General features: G+C 52.9%; 1 protein-coding gene across 1 annotated transcript in view; it reads left to right on the top strand.

Annotated features, from left to right (window-relative positions):
• SORCS2 (sortilin related VPS10 domain containing receptor 2) overlaps positions 1-12,245 on the top strand; it is a 479,932-nt gene that overhangs the window by 377,276 nt on the left and 90,411 nt on the right. The window lies entirely within an intron of this gene.

The following is a 12,245-nucleotide window of genomic DNA, read 5'->3' on the forward strand; positions in this document are numbered from 1 at the left end:
AGGAAGGAAGGAAGGAAGGAAGGAAGGAAGGAAGGAAGGAAGGAAGGAAGGAAGGAAGGAAGAAAGGAAGGAAGGAAGATTGGATGGTTGGCTAAGTGGGGGATGGATGGAGGATGGATGGATGATGGACGGATGCATGGATGGGTGGATGGGTGGTTGGATGTTGGGTAGAGAGAGGGAAGGAAATACAGTTGAACTAAAATATTAATAACTATTCACGGATTATCTAGAAGTAAACCTTCATTTAAAAAAAATTCTCTTCCCATCTTGTCTACTCAGTAGAGAACTGAATCCACATTCTTAGGCCTTTGCCCACAAGCAAATTCTTCTTCTCGTAAAAGTATACTATTGCTTTTTTCTGGTTACACATCGAACACATTTGCATCTTAAAATATTTATTTGTCAAATGTATTTATTCACTCCAAAAATATGTATTGAGTACCTCTCCCATCTTAGATTACATATTGCACACTAAGACTGGAACCAGAAACATGCTCTAAGAAAGAAAAAACTTAATACCCAAAGCGTCATCAGCCAGAGACACACAGCGCTTTCATCCTCTGGACCGTTTCATTCATTATTTTTCTATATATTCATGCATATGTATACCTCCTTACCCATACATATATGGAAGCTTGTGTGTCATATATACTGGGAGTTTATGCGTGTGTATACATGGACACACATATGTGCATACAGTATTTAACCACCTGATTTTCTTTTTCTCATAGTACTTCTACTATCTGAAATCATCGTATTCCTGCCTTTGTTTGCCTCCCCGTCTCTCCCACCCAGGCCCATGGGAGGGGGATTTTGTCCCGTCCTGTTCACCATCATCACTGGTGCTCAATAAATTTATGTTGACGTAATCAACAAATTGAATGTCTTTCCTCCCCCTCGGTGATATGGGTCTTTGGGGCGTATTTCTCCTGAACTTCCTGCCCCCTGGGTTCTTACAGATGCCCTCGGCTAAGCGGAGGGCAGTCAGAACGGCAGGCTGTAAATATCCCTGCTCCAGGATGGAGGGGAAGACCACCCACCTAAGCCCTGACGTCAGTCTGCTGAGCTCCTAATACGTTTCCAAGAGGTGTCCATGGGTGAGCACACCACGGGGGACAGGGGGCTCACCTTCCTGTTTCGATATATTTTGCAAGGCTCTTTTAGGATCCATGTTTTGAACAAATGGAGCCCTCTCCTGCCCTGATTTATAGTTCACCAAGGGATCGTATTAATATTTTCGTTGGCAATGAAGGGCGCTTTAACTCACGATGTGCCTCTGTTGGTTGAGGAGGCACTGGAGGGTCTTAGCCAAGCTCCTGGCCCTTGAGCTGAGAAGTCTCAAGACCTTTGGCAGGAGTGAGCCCAAAAAATGTTCGGAAGGCACAGTGGCTGACGTGAAGGCCTGCCGCCGGGGGGTATGAGGAAGGGAAGTGGGATCAACTTGTATTCGGTAAAATGGTTCTAGATACATCACCAGTCGGAGCTTGATCGGGAACACTCGAGGCAACTGGAGTGGGGAGGGATTTAATGCAGACACGTGGAGGCTGACGCAGTTGATGGGAGGCTGGGGGTGGAGGCCAGGGGGGCGCTGCTGACGTCAGGAGCCCAGGAACCTCGGGAAACCACTGCCAGCGATGTCAGCTGCCCGCTGCAGCCGAGTGGGTAGTCCAGGGTATGCTGGAGACACCTTCGGCCGTGCGCCTGCCTGCAGACGCTGCTGGAGGCCTCTGGCTTCCTCGTCTTACTGGCTGTCAGGTGAAGGCCGCCCACTGGGGAGGCCGGGAATGTGGTCTCTGCGCGTCCAGCTCCTGGGCTCAGGGGTGGCTGGGCAGGGCTGAGATGGCCTGAGTATCAGCACAGACAGAATGCCCTTCCCTTATATGTTAAACTTTTGCCCAAAATGAGACTTAAATACATTCCATCCACAGCGATCAGGAGATAATGTCAGAGCACGTTCTCTGTGCCACGTGAGGGCTTGGGACTCAGCAACGGGCAAGACGCGTGTGTTCCCTGACGGCGGGCTGTGTGTGGGACCTGGCCCGGAAGAAAGTGGGCACGAGAATGTGCAAGGAGAGGGTGGGGAGTTAGTGTTTCGTGGGGACAGAGTCTCTGTTTGGGAGGATGGAAAAGCTCTGGAGACGGAACGTGGTGACGATTGCACAACCGTGTGAACGATGCAAATGTCCCTGGACTGTCTGGTCGAGAGAGTTTATTAACATAGTAAATTCCACATTCTGTATATTTGCCACAATTTACAAAATAATGCAAATGGATGTTTCTGGAAAGTGTTAATAATTGCTTTTAAGACAGTAAAAGGGTACCTTGGTGTCAGGACCTATTTAGACCGTGGGATCTCAGGAACAGCCGGTTTAGAAGGTGGTCTTGGAGCTGAGTGAAGAAGGAAGCGGCCCCGAAGCCTCTGGAAAGGGTCCCCCCTGGAGCCAGACCATGGAACGGGAACAGTCCGAGGCCAGGCTGGCCGGAGCGAAGTGACAGAGGGGTGGCAGGTGTGAAGCAAAGCCCATCAGGGCCAGTCACACGGGACCGAGGGCCGAGGGGGACAAGCAGGGAGATCTGTGGGTGCCGGCGGCCCCAGGTACGAGTGCAGGAGGAGGGGGTGGGGCCCTCAGGAGATCCCCCCCTCCAGCTGCCCCTCCACACTCTCTGTGGGGTTCCTTCTGGTCCCCAGCCCAGGTCAGTTCTTTTCTCACTTTACGCAGCCCCTAGGGGGACTCGTCCACTCCCAGGACCACGAGTCACATGTCTGTGCACCTACCCCGAACACCTACCCCAGTGCAGATTTCTCTGCAGAGCTCACCCCATATCCCAACCTCCCGAGCCCCTCCCTCCACCTGCGTGACCCTCAGGAGGCTCAGCTCCAGCGTGAGGCTCAAACTGGCCTCCTCTTCATCTCCCCTGAGCCAGCTCTCCCTCCTGTGTCCACATCTCCATCCACAGTACCTCCCTCCATACACTTGCCCGAGCTGAAAACCTAGGTGTGTTCTCCTTGTTTCTCCGTCTCTTTCCTCCTCACCAAACCTGCTGAACTCCGACTATGAAATGTCATGGACACCCGCCCTCTCCTCTCCATGACCTCTGCCCCAGTCCAGGTCACCAGGTTCTCTCACCTGGGTGAGCCCCGTGGCCTCCAAATCAGCCTCTGGCCTGCCCCCTCCAGGCCTCATTGCAGTCAGAGGGAGAGAGCCAGGGCATCCAGGCCAAGGGAGTGTGAGGGTGCAGCAGACATTTGGGGACTTAGAAGCAGGCCGGGGTGGCTGGCCCCGGGCCGTGTGGAGGTCAGGTCAGCAGGGTGAGGTCATGGGAGGGGGGCGTGAACACCAGACTCAGGAGCAGGGGCAGGAGAGGCCCTGAGGTGTTTCAAGCAGGGACACGATACCGCACGCTTGCGTGTACGTCTATCCCCATTCTCCATAAGGTCCTCAAGAACAGACCTTTCCGGTTTAAGGAAGCACAAAAGTAGTGAAGAGCCCTTCTGTTTCTGCAGCAGCTTCACACGCTGTGCCTGATTTGGAACCTCTACCCAGAGAGAGGATTGCCTCCAGTTTCAAGGTGAGGAGAGTGACTCGCCCAAGGTCACTGAGCAAAGCCGCATCTCCGTCAGACTCATATCCTGCGGCTTCTCCTCTGCTTATGGCTACTCAGACCGAAAACCATCGCATGGAGTGATTTTCTCCTAAAACTCTGGGTAGCTGATCTGCGTTTGTGCTGAGTGGCCCAGCGAGATGCATTCATCCACAAGAATGAAGCACCGGGTAGGAGAGTTATTTTTGCTCATCATGACTCACTCCGGCGTGTATAAGACGCTCTGCGCAGATTCTAATTTGAGCCCCGGGGGTGGATGCTGCTGTATTTGTTTGTCTCCACTGTCTGCCTCTCCTGGCGTCAAAGCCAAGTTTTCTGTGTCCCCAGCTGGGCACATCTGTCTGGCAAGGAAGAGACCGGGCGATTGGGTTTCAAATAGAAAGGTAATTCCAGATGACACCCATCCCCAGGGGTGGGGAGGGAACCCTTTTAGGGCTCCCCTTGGTAAAGAGAAGATTAAAAGCAAATCCTCTCCTCGATAAAGAGTCTGAATGGAAAGCGGAGATCTGTGGCGCATTCAGCCCGAGCCCTGGCGGAGGTGAGAAGCAGTCTCTGGGTGCTGTTTGCTTTCCTTTTTTAACTCGGAGGTTCCACAGCTATGATTTGCATGAGCTTTGCTGCGAGGCAGACTGGCACGTTGGCACCACCTTTTGGAGGAGATGGGTTAGAAGCCCAGCAGGGGACCAGGGAAGGTGACTTGGCACCTGGTTCGTGCAGGCAGGTCCAAGCAGGAGGCCAGGTTCACGTGATCCGGGCACGCAGGGAGGGTCAGGCCCGTGTTGAAGGGTCCCGTTAGGGCGTCCAGGGTGCCAGGTTCAGGCAGGTCTCCCGACCTGGCCAAGAGGAAGACAGGAGGCCCACGTGGGCGTCTCACGCAGTCTTCCCACCGTCTTCCTGAGCGTGCAGCTCACCTTCGTGGAAACTTTCCAGACGGCCTCTCCTCTCCTCCAGTCCCGCCTGGGGGAGGGGCCTCCCTTCTCGGGGTCCCCTGTCCCAGGGCACTGCTCACACCGGTAAATGACTTCCCTTGTCTGCTATTAGCTCCTCCGGGGCAAGGATCCTGTGAGGTTCATCTCCCAGCCTGGGGCCTGAGGCACAGGTGCATGAGTCAGTGAACGGTCTTAAAGAATAGGATGGTGGACCAAGGAGAGGCAGCAAAGATGAAGGGGAAGAGAAAGGCACTCCCCCCGCTGCCCCCCGCCCTCCTCTGCCCCTTCATGTGGTCAGAAATCATCCCCCAAACTCGGGACGGACCTGCAGACGTCTGGAAGCCATGCCTAACTGTCTTGGGGATGGGAGTGGGGGGAATCTGTCTGGACTCTCCCAAGTCTGCTGCATCAGGACCCCCGTGTTGTTGCTACATTCCGGGCTGATGCAGTCGCATCACTGGCCATGACGTGATGCCAGTGAGTGACACAGGGAAGAGCTGGGTGTGAGCCCACAAGGGCTGTCTGGCCTCAGCTTCCCCATCTGAGAAATGGGGATGGTCGCACCTACTTAGCAGGTGTGCTGTATTAAGTGCAGGAAGCGATGCGCTCCACCCTCGCCTTCCCCTGCCCGTCATCTCTACACTGCCTCAGAGCTGCCCTGCTAGCACTTCCTGCACCTCTCCAACCAGATGCTGGCAGGGCCCTGGGGCTGGCTGCCAGGCTTGGATGGGAAATAACAGAAGGGTTGTTAATTACCATGCATCCGAGCCCCGGCCACTTTGCAGGCTTCCCACCCAGCACATCCCAGCTGAGAGAGCTAAGCAGATCTGGTTTTTTTTTTTTTTTTTTTTTTTTTTCGGTACGCGGGCCTCTCACTGTTGTGGCCTCTCCCGTTGCGGAGCACAGGCTCCGGACGCGCAGGCTCAGCGGCCGTGGCTCACGGGCCCAGCCACTCCGCGGCATGTGGGATCTTCCCGGACCGGGGCATGAACCCGTGTCCCCTGCATCGGCAGGCAGATTCTCAACCACTGCGCCACCAGGGAAGCCCAGCAGATCTGTTTTTAACACAGGTTCCGTGGGGGTGATGCAGAGGCTGGGGGAAGACATGGCCTGTCTGCCCAGCCACCTGCAGACTGGCCCGGGGAGCTCGGCCTTCGGGGAGTCGAGCACCCCTGCCCCGTTCTCAGTGGGATGGGACCTTGGGGAGCTCTCTCTCTCTCTGCCCACATCCGTGCCGCATGCCAGCTCCGTGGCGGCTCCTGTTACTCCGTGTCACGGTGACTTGTACCACGTTTGTGTCCTGCACTGGACTGGCCCTCCTCTGTGCCCGCTGCCCGGTGTCAGGCCTCCACCGCCCATCTCTACCATGAGTCCTGCGTAGCGGGAAGCAAATCTAATCTGCGGACCTGCCGATACACTTTGGTGGTCGGGGAAGCATGTCCAATAAAGCACATGTCAATAATGTGATCTGAAACGAAAAAATTCCCCAAGCCGGTGACTTTCTTCAGAAGCGCCCTGCCACTCCTGCTTAGAATCCATGTGCCGGTCCCACTGAGCTCCACCAGCACTGGCTTCCCCTAGCGAACTCCTCTTGGCTCAGGTGTCACCCCCTCCAGGAAGCCCCCAGCCCAAGGTCAGGCCTGGGGCAAGGCAAGGGAGGCTCTAAGGTATACAGTTAGGGAGGCACTCAAACTCAGGTGCCCTGGCCCGCCTCTCACCCCCCAGAGACACGGCGCACTCACCCTGGGGACAGCTTCTTTGCCTTCTGTCCTTGTCTGTCCTGGGGTTTCCTGGTGCGAGGGAATCATATGCTCCCTGTACTGTCTCTCTTACCACCGCCTTTGAGCTGCCTCAGCGCCGGGACCCTGAACCACGGAGGTGTTTGGTGAAGCAAACTTCTCTGAAGAATGCTGCAATAATAAACCCACTGTCATCTATGGCAGGTTCTCCATGGCCCAGGACTATGCTAAGTCTGGTTTTTTTGTGGGTTTTTTTCTTTTTTTTTTTTTTTTGCGGTAAGCGGGCCTCTCACTGTCGTGGCCTCTCCCGTTGCGGAGCACAGGCTCTGGACGCGCAGGCTCAGTGGCCATGGCTCACGGGCCCAGCTGCCCCGCAGCATGTGGGATCTTCCCGGACCGGGGCACGAACCCGTGTCCCCTGCATCGGCAGGCGGACTCTCAGCCACTGCGCCACCAGGGAAGCCCTTTGTGGGTTTAGTTTTTGCCCCACTGCATGGCATGTAGGATCTTCGTTCCCTGACCAGGGATCAAACCCCTGCCCCCTGCAGTGGAAACGCAGTCTTAACCACCAGACCGCCGGGGGAGTCTGTTATATACTTTGCTTCCTTTAACTCTCAACTCGCTTCTGCCATGGTAATTCCTATCTTCATTTTACAGAGGAAGACATTGCAGCTCAGAGACGTGAAGTAATTTTCCCAAGGTTGCACAGCCCACAGGAGCAAAGGAGGGCTGAAGCCCAGCTCCATGGGCCTCCAGAGCCTGCACTGCTCCCGTCCAACCAGGCCTCTGCTGTGGGCTATGTGTTCCACGAGCAGCACGGCCTGGACTCCTGGGGCCATCATGGGCACCCCCGTCCTGCAGGACACCATCAGCATGGCTGAGAGCAGGGCGGGGAGGAGTAAAATCCCGAGAACAGGGCTCTAGTTCACAATGGTTATTTCTTCGTCTCTTGGTGGGGAGCAGAGGCCAGGTCCACCGGCGTGCTTGGAGTTGCACAGCTAATGGACACAGGGCTGAACCCCGCAGGAGCTGCAGCCGAAAGCAGCTCCCCTGCCGACAAGGGGAGGGCGCTCAGAGCTCACCGGGGGCCATGAGAAAATGCAGACCCTGATCCCGCAGGTCCGGATGGGGCCAAGACGCTGTGTTCCTAACAGGCGCCAGGGAGGCTGCTACTCCTGGTCCGAGTTTATTAACTGAGTAGCTTTGGAAAGAGCCCACTTTATGGGTGTGCGACCTAGGCCATCGCAGGAGGATCTGTGCTTGGTTTGATGCTCTACTGGCACCATCTTGAAATTCCTAATTCCTTTTGAACAAGGAGCCCCACCTTTGCACTTTGTCTTGGCCTGGCAAATTAAACCCCGGAACTCATGCTTCAGGTGGGCTGGTCATTAGTCCAATGAATCTCTCAAATATTTGTCTTCAACTGTGTTGCCTCTGATTTTGAGACACCCAGCCTCAAGGGCCCCCAGAACCTAGCTCAGTGCCATATGTTTCCCCACAATAGTAAGCAGTGAAAATACACCACTTAAAGTAGTCCGGTTCCCAATTTGGGAGAGCAATCTGCCGGCCTCCTCTCTGCACGATGCTAATTGCTTTGTTTTCTTTGCTCCAATAATCCTTTCCTTGTCAGCACTTTTTCCTTCCCCCGTGTTTCCTGGCTTGTCCCACTCTGAGGCCAAAAATAGCCCACAACCACAGATGGCTGGGCCCCCGGCCAGAATCACTTCCTCAGGTTCTTTTTCCTTCTGCCTCAGTTGCCACCATGGGTAGGGCCTTGGCTGTAACTGGGGGCTTTCATGGAGAGGTGACCCGATACCTAGAGCCCTCATTCTGTGTGGGAAAACCAACACCCATTTCTTGGACCAGGTCCCGTGCTCCGACCTGGATGGCAATGATGAGGACCTGGGCCCTGCCAGGCTGCACAGCCTCCCCACCTGGAGGGAAAGGCAGGCTCTCGAGGGTTCCCTGCGGAGAACCCTAGGAATGTTGGGCTGGAGCAAATGACTGTACAAGATGCTGGGGGAAAGGGCAGAGGAGGCATGAGCAAAACTCTGTTGGAGGATGTGTATCACAGAAGGCTTCCTGGAGGAGGTGACCTTCTAAAGGTGCCTCGGTGGATGAGGAGGCGTTTGATAAGCAGATAAAAGGGGGAAGATGTCCCATCATAAAAACAGGCTAAACTCATGCTGGGGACACTGGCAAAGCAGGGACGCCAAAAATAAATGAGAAACATTCAGCTTTGTTGAAGTTGCCCAGAATTCAGGGCTCAGAAAATTTCAAAGAAACCATTTTCATTTTATCACACTTGGATTTTGTGACGTTCTGAGATTTAAAAATCCGATTCTGAATTACCAGTGGTGATGTTGGGGGTGTGTTGATCCTGCTGTGCATTCCAGCCAAAGGGGACAAGACACGCAAAGGTGGTCAGGATGTGAATGGTCTCAGCTGGGATGCCGCCTGTTTGCCTTTGGTTATGTTGTCCTCTCTGCCTGAAACACCCTCCCCTGGGTCTGGATCAAATTTCCATTCATTCTTCAAGGCTCATCTGGATATCACCTCCTCCAGGAAGCCCTTCCTTTTGTTCTGCACCTGGATGATATTTTCCCCCTGCTCTGCTCCCATAAAGCCCTGTGCATACCTAAATCCTTGCTTGACCTTGCAGTTTTAGCAGCTGTGGAAGAATGAATGAATGAACGAACGAATGAGCCTTCATTGCTGTGTGAAGCTTGGAGTGGTGAACAGGAATAAGTGAATGAGATTATTTATGCCTTCTGCTCTCCAGGCTACTTAAATATCCCTAAGGATGTTTTCCTCCCAGAGGAGAAAAACAAACAAACAGTTCTCTTATGAGAGTCACAAACAGCTGGAATTGCTCATGCATGCATGCATGCATGCGTGCATTCCTTCGTGTATCCAGCAGGGCTTTGTTGACCGACAGCTTGGGGTCAGGCCTGTGCAGGGTGCTGGAGAAACCAAAAGATTCCCTACCCCTGAGATCAGGGGGCACAGTCTAGTGGGGGAGGTAAATAAGCAAATAGTTGTACTGTAAAAACATTGTGGAAAATGCATCACGAGCAAAGTGCTTTAATGAGCTTCCCTGGCCAGACGGCCCGGATGGAGCCGGGCGTGAGAGTTGCTGCCCTGGGGTGGGGCGCAGAGCCAGGCCGAGAGTGTCCAGTGGATACTGAATGAACCGTGCTGTATCCGGGAAAGATGTGGAAGGAGTCTTGGTGATTTACTTCATTTTTCCTGATTATCCAGGGAAGCCAGGTGCTGTGCAGAACATTTAGGAGTTGAAGGACGATGTCAAAGGAGACACAGGACCCCAAAAGACCTCCCAGTAGCCAGAGCTAGACCTATCTGGGCAGCAAAATAAGAAAATATTATTGGCTTCCCTGGTGGCGCAGTGCTTGGGAGTCCGCCTGCCGATGCAGGGGACACGGGTTCGCGCCCCGGTCCGGGAGGATCCCGCGTGCCGCGGAGCAGCTGGGCCCGTGAGCCATGGCCGCTGGGCCTGCGCTTCAGGAGCCTGTGCTCTGCAGCGGCGGGGGCCGCAGCAGTGAGAGGACCGCGTACCGCAAAAAAAAAAAAAGAAAATATTATTGAAATACAACTCAAAGCATAAACTAAATATTTGTGGGTTCATAGTGATATAAATACATGATTGAATAAGTAAATAAATGGGGGAGAAAAGACAAATCTCCCAGGCAGAAGAATTCCATATAATGTATGTAGCTACTCCACCCTCCAGGAGGGCCGCCTGCCTCTCCCCTCCCCCCGCCCCCAGGTGTGGGCTGCGCAAGACGACTTCCTCCCAAAGGGACAGGATGGAAGCAGGGAGGAATGGAGTAACGTTACAGGGAGACGCCTGGCCAGTGCCACCTGGCCAGCGAGGGCAGCATCGTCAGTGACAGGTCATGTCCACTGCACGTCCACTGCAATGAGGGAGGCACCCCTCATTTTGCTCTTTTCCCCCCCAAAACTCAGAACCACGGCATCAGCACAAGAAAAATATCAAACAGACCCAAATGGGGAGGTAACTACTACAAAACCGCCAGCCAGTCCTCAAAGCTGCCATGTCATTAACAGCAAAGAAAGCCTGAGAAACTGTCACCACCCGGAAGAGCCGGAGGAGACATGACAACTAAATGTCATGTGGGAACCTGGAGCAGGGACAGAAAAAGACGTTGGTGGAAAAACGGGTGAAATGTAGCGTGTAGTTTAGATGAGACCAATGTATCGATGTTGGGTCCTTAGTGGTGACGGATGTATGATCCTGACGTCAGCTGTTCATGAAAGAGGAAGCGGGGTGTGTGTCATGTGGGAACTCTCTGTGCTATCTTTGCAACTTTTCTGTAAATCTAAAACTATTCTAAACTAAAAAGTTTATTTAAAAATGTTTAAAAACTCCTTCTGAACCCACCACTATTAACATCCCCCTGTGTTTCTTTCCATTCTCTTTTTTAAATGAAGATGTAATTGACATACAACATTATATTAGTTTCAGGCGTGCAACATAATAATTCGATGTTTGTCTTGTGAAATGAACACAATAAGTCCAGTTGACATCTGTCACCATAGTTACAGAATTATTTTTCTTCTGATGAGAACTTTTAAGATCTACTCTCATAGCCACTTTCAAATATGCAGTATAGTTTTATTGATTATACTCACCGTGCTGTACTTATTTATCTTATAACTGGACGTTTGTACCTTTTGATCCCCTTCACCCGTTTTGCCCACCCTCCTCCCCCCACCAGTCTGTTCTCTGTATCTATGAGCTTGTTTTTTTTCCCCTTTTTCCTTTTAGATTCCATATATAAGTGAGATCACATGGTACTTGCTTTCTCCTTCTGATTTATTTTACTTAGCATAGCGTCCTTAACATCCATCCATGTTGTCACAAATGGCAAGTTTCATTCTTTTTTATGGCAGAATAATAATCCTTCCATTCCTCTTTCTATGTATTTTCCACTGATAAAATTATACTTACCTTTATACACCTACCATTGACAAAATTATAATACACTTCCTTACAATTTTGTCAACGTGAAATGTACAGAAATTAGACTCGCTTATAATTTTGTGCCCTGCTTTTTAAATGTCACGTGTGCATGAGCTCTCTTGTCACTAAACATTCTCTGTAAACATTTGTACACGCTCTCTGGCTCCCCTGACCATTCTCCCCCGCCCCATGTTTCCTGCATGTAAATCACACCATGAGGAACATCTCCGAGCACATCTTTGCAGGAATCAGGCTCCACGACCCGCCATTTTCTGGGGACAGAAGGTTTTTGTGCTGGAGGAGATGAATGACCGCCCCTGGGGAGCTCATTAGGTTTCCCTGGAAAGAAAGAACACATTGGGTTATCATTTGTTCACACGAGACAGGAGTTTTGTGCAGTTCATTGATTTGTGCTCTCTGTGTTTAATTGTCTTCTAGAGCGGTGTTGGAGGTTGAGGAAGGCCATCCTGGGGGGGCATCTCATTGCCCCACGCCCTCCCGGGGAAAGCCACCCATTTTGTAGACAAGGAAACTGAGGCACAGAGGGTATTTGGTCACAGAGACATGGATTTGAACTGGGTTATCTGGAGACGGAGTGTGTGCCCCCAGCCCCCTACTCCACCAGCACACATGGTTCATTCACTCATCCCCTCATTCCCTCATTCATTCATCTGACTGGTGGAGTGCCCAGGCCCTGCAGGGGTGGGCTGGGGAGGGGGTCAGTAGTGACCTCCACAGACATGGCCCCTGGCCCAACAGGGCCTCAGTCCCTGGGGGGGAGGCCGCTTCCATGAAATGGGGTGAACGTGTGATGGGCAAGTCCTGGGTCCCCAGCAGCCTTGTGTCAGGAGCTCAGCCCAGCCTGGGTTGAGGAAGGCCCACCCCAGGGTGGGGCTGTGGCCCATGCTGAGCATGGCCAGGGTGCAAGTGGAGGCTGGGAGGGAGGCCGGTCCAGGAAGGGCCTGGGAA

Source organism: Monodon monoceros, unplaced genomic scaffold, assembly GCF_005190385.1.
Source record: "Monodon monoceros isolate NGI ecotype Baffin Bay Population unplaced genomic scaffold, NGI_Narwhal_1 Super_Scaffold_20, whole genome shotgun sequence".
NCBI classification, from domain to species: domain Eukaryota; kingdom Metazoa; phylum Chordata; class Mammalia; order Artiodactyla; family Monodontidae; genus Monodon; species Monodon monoceros.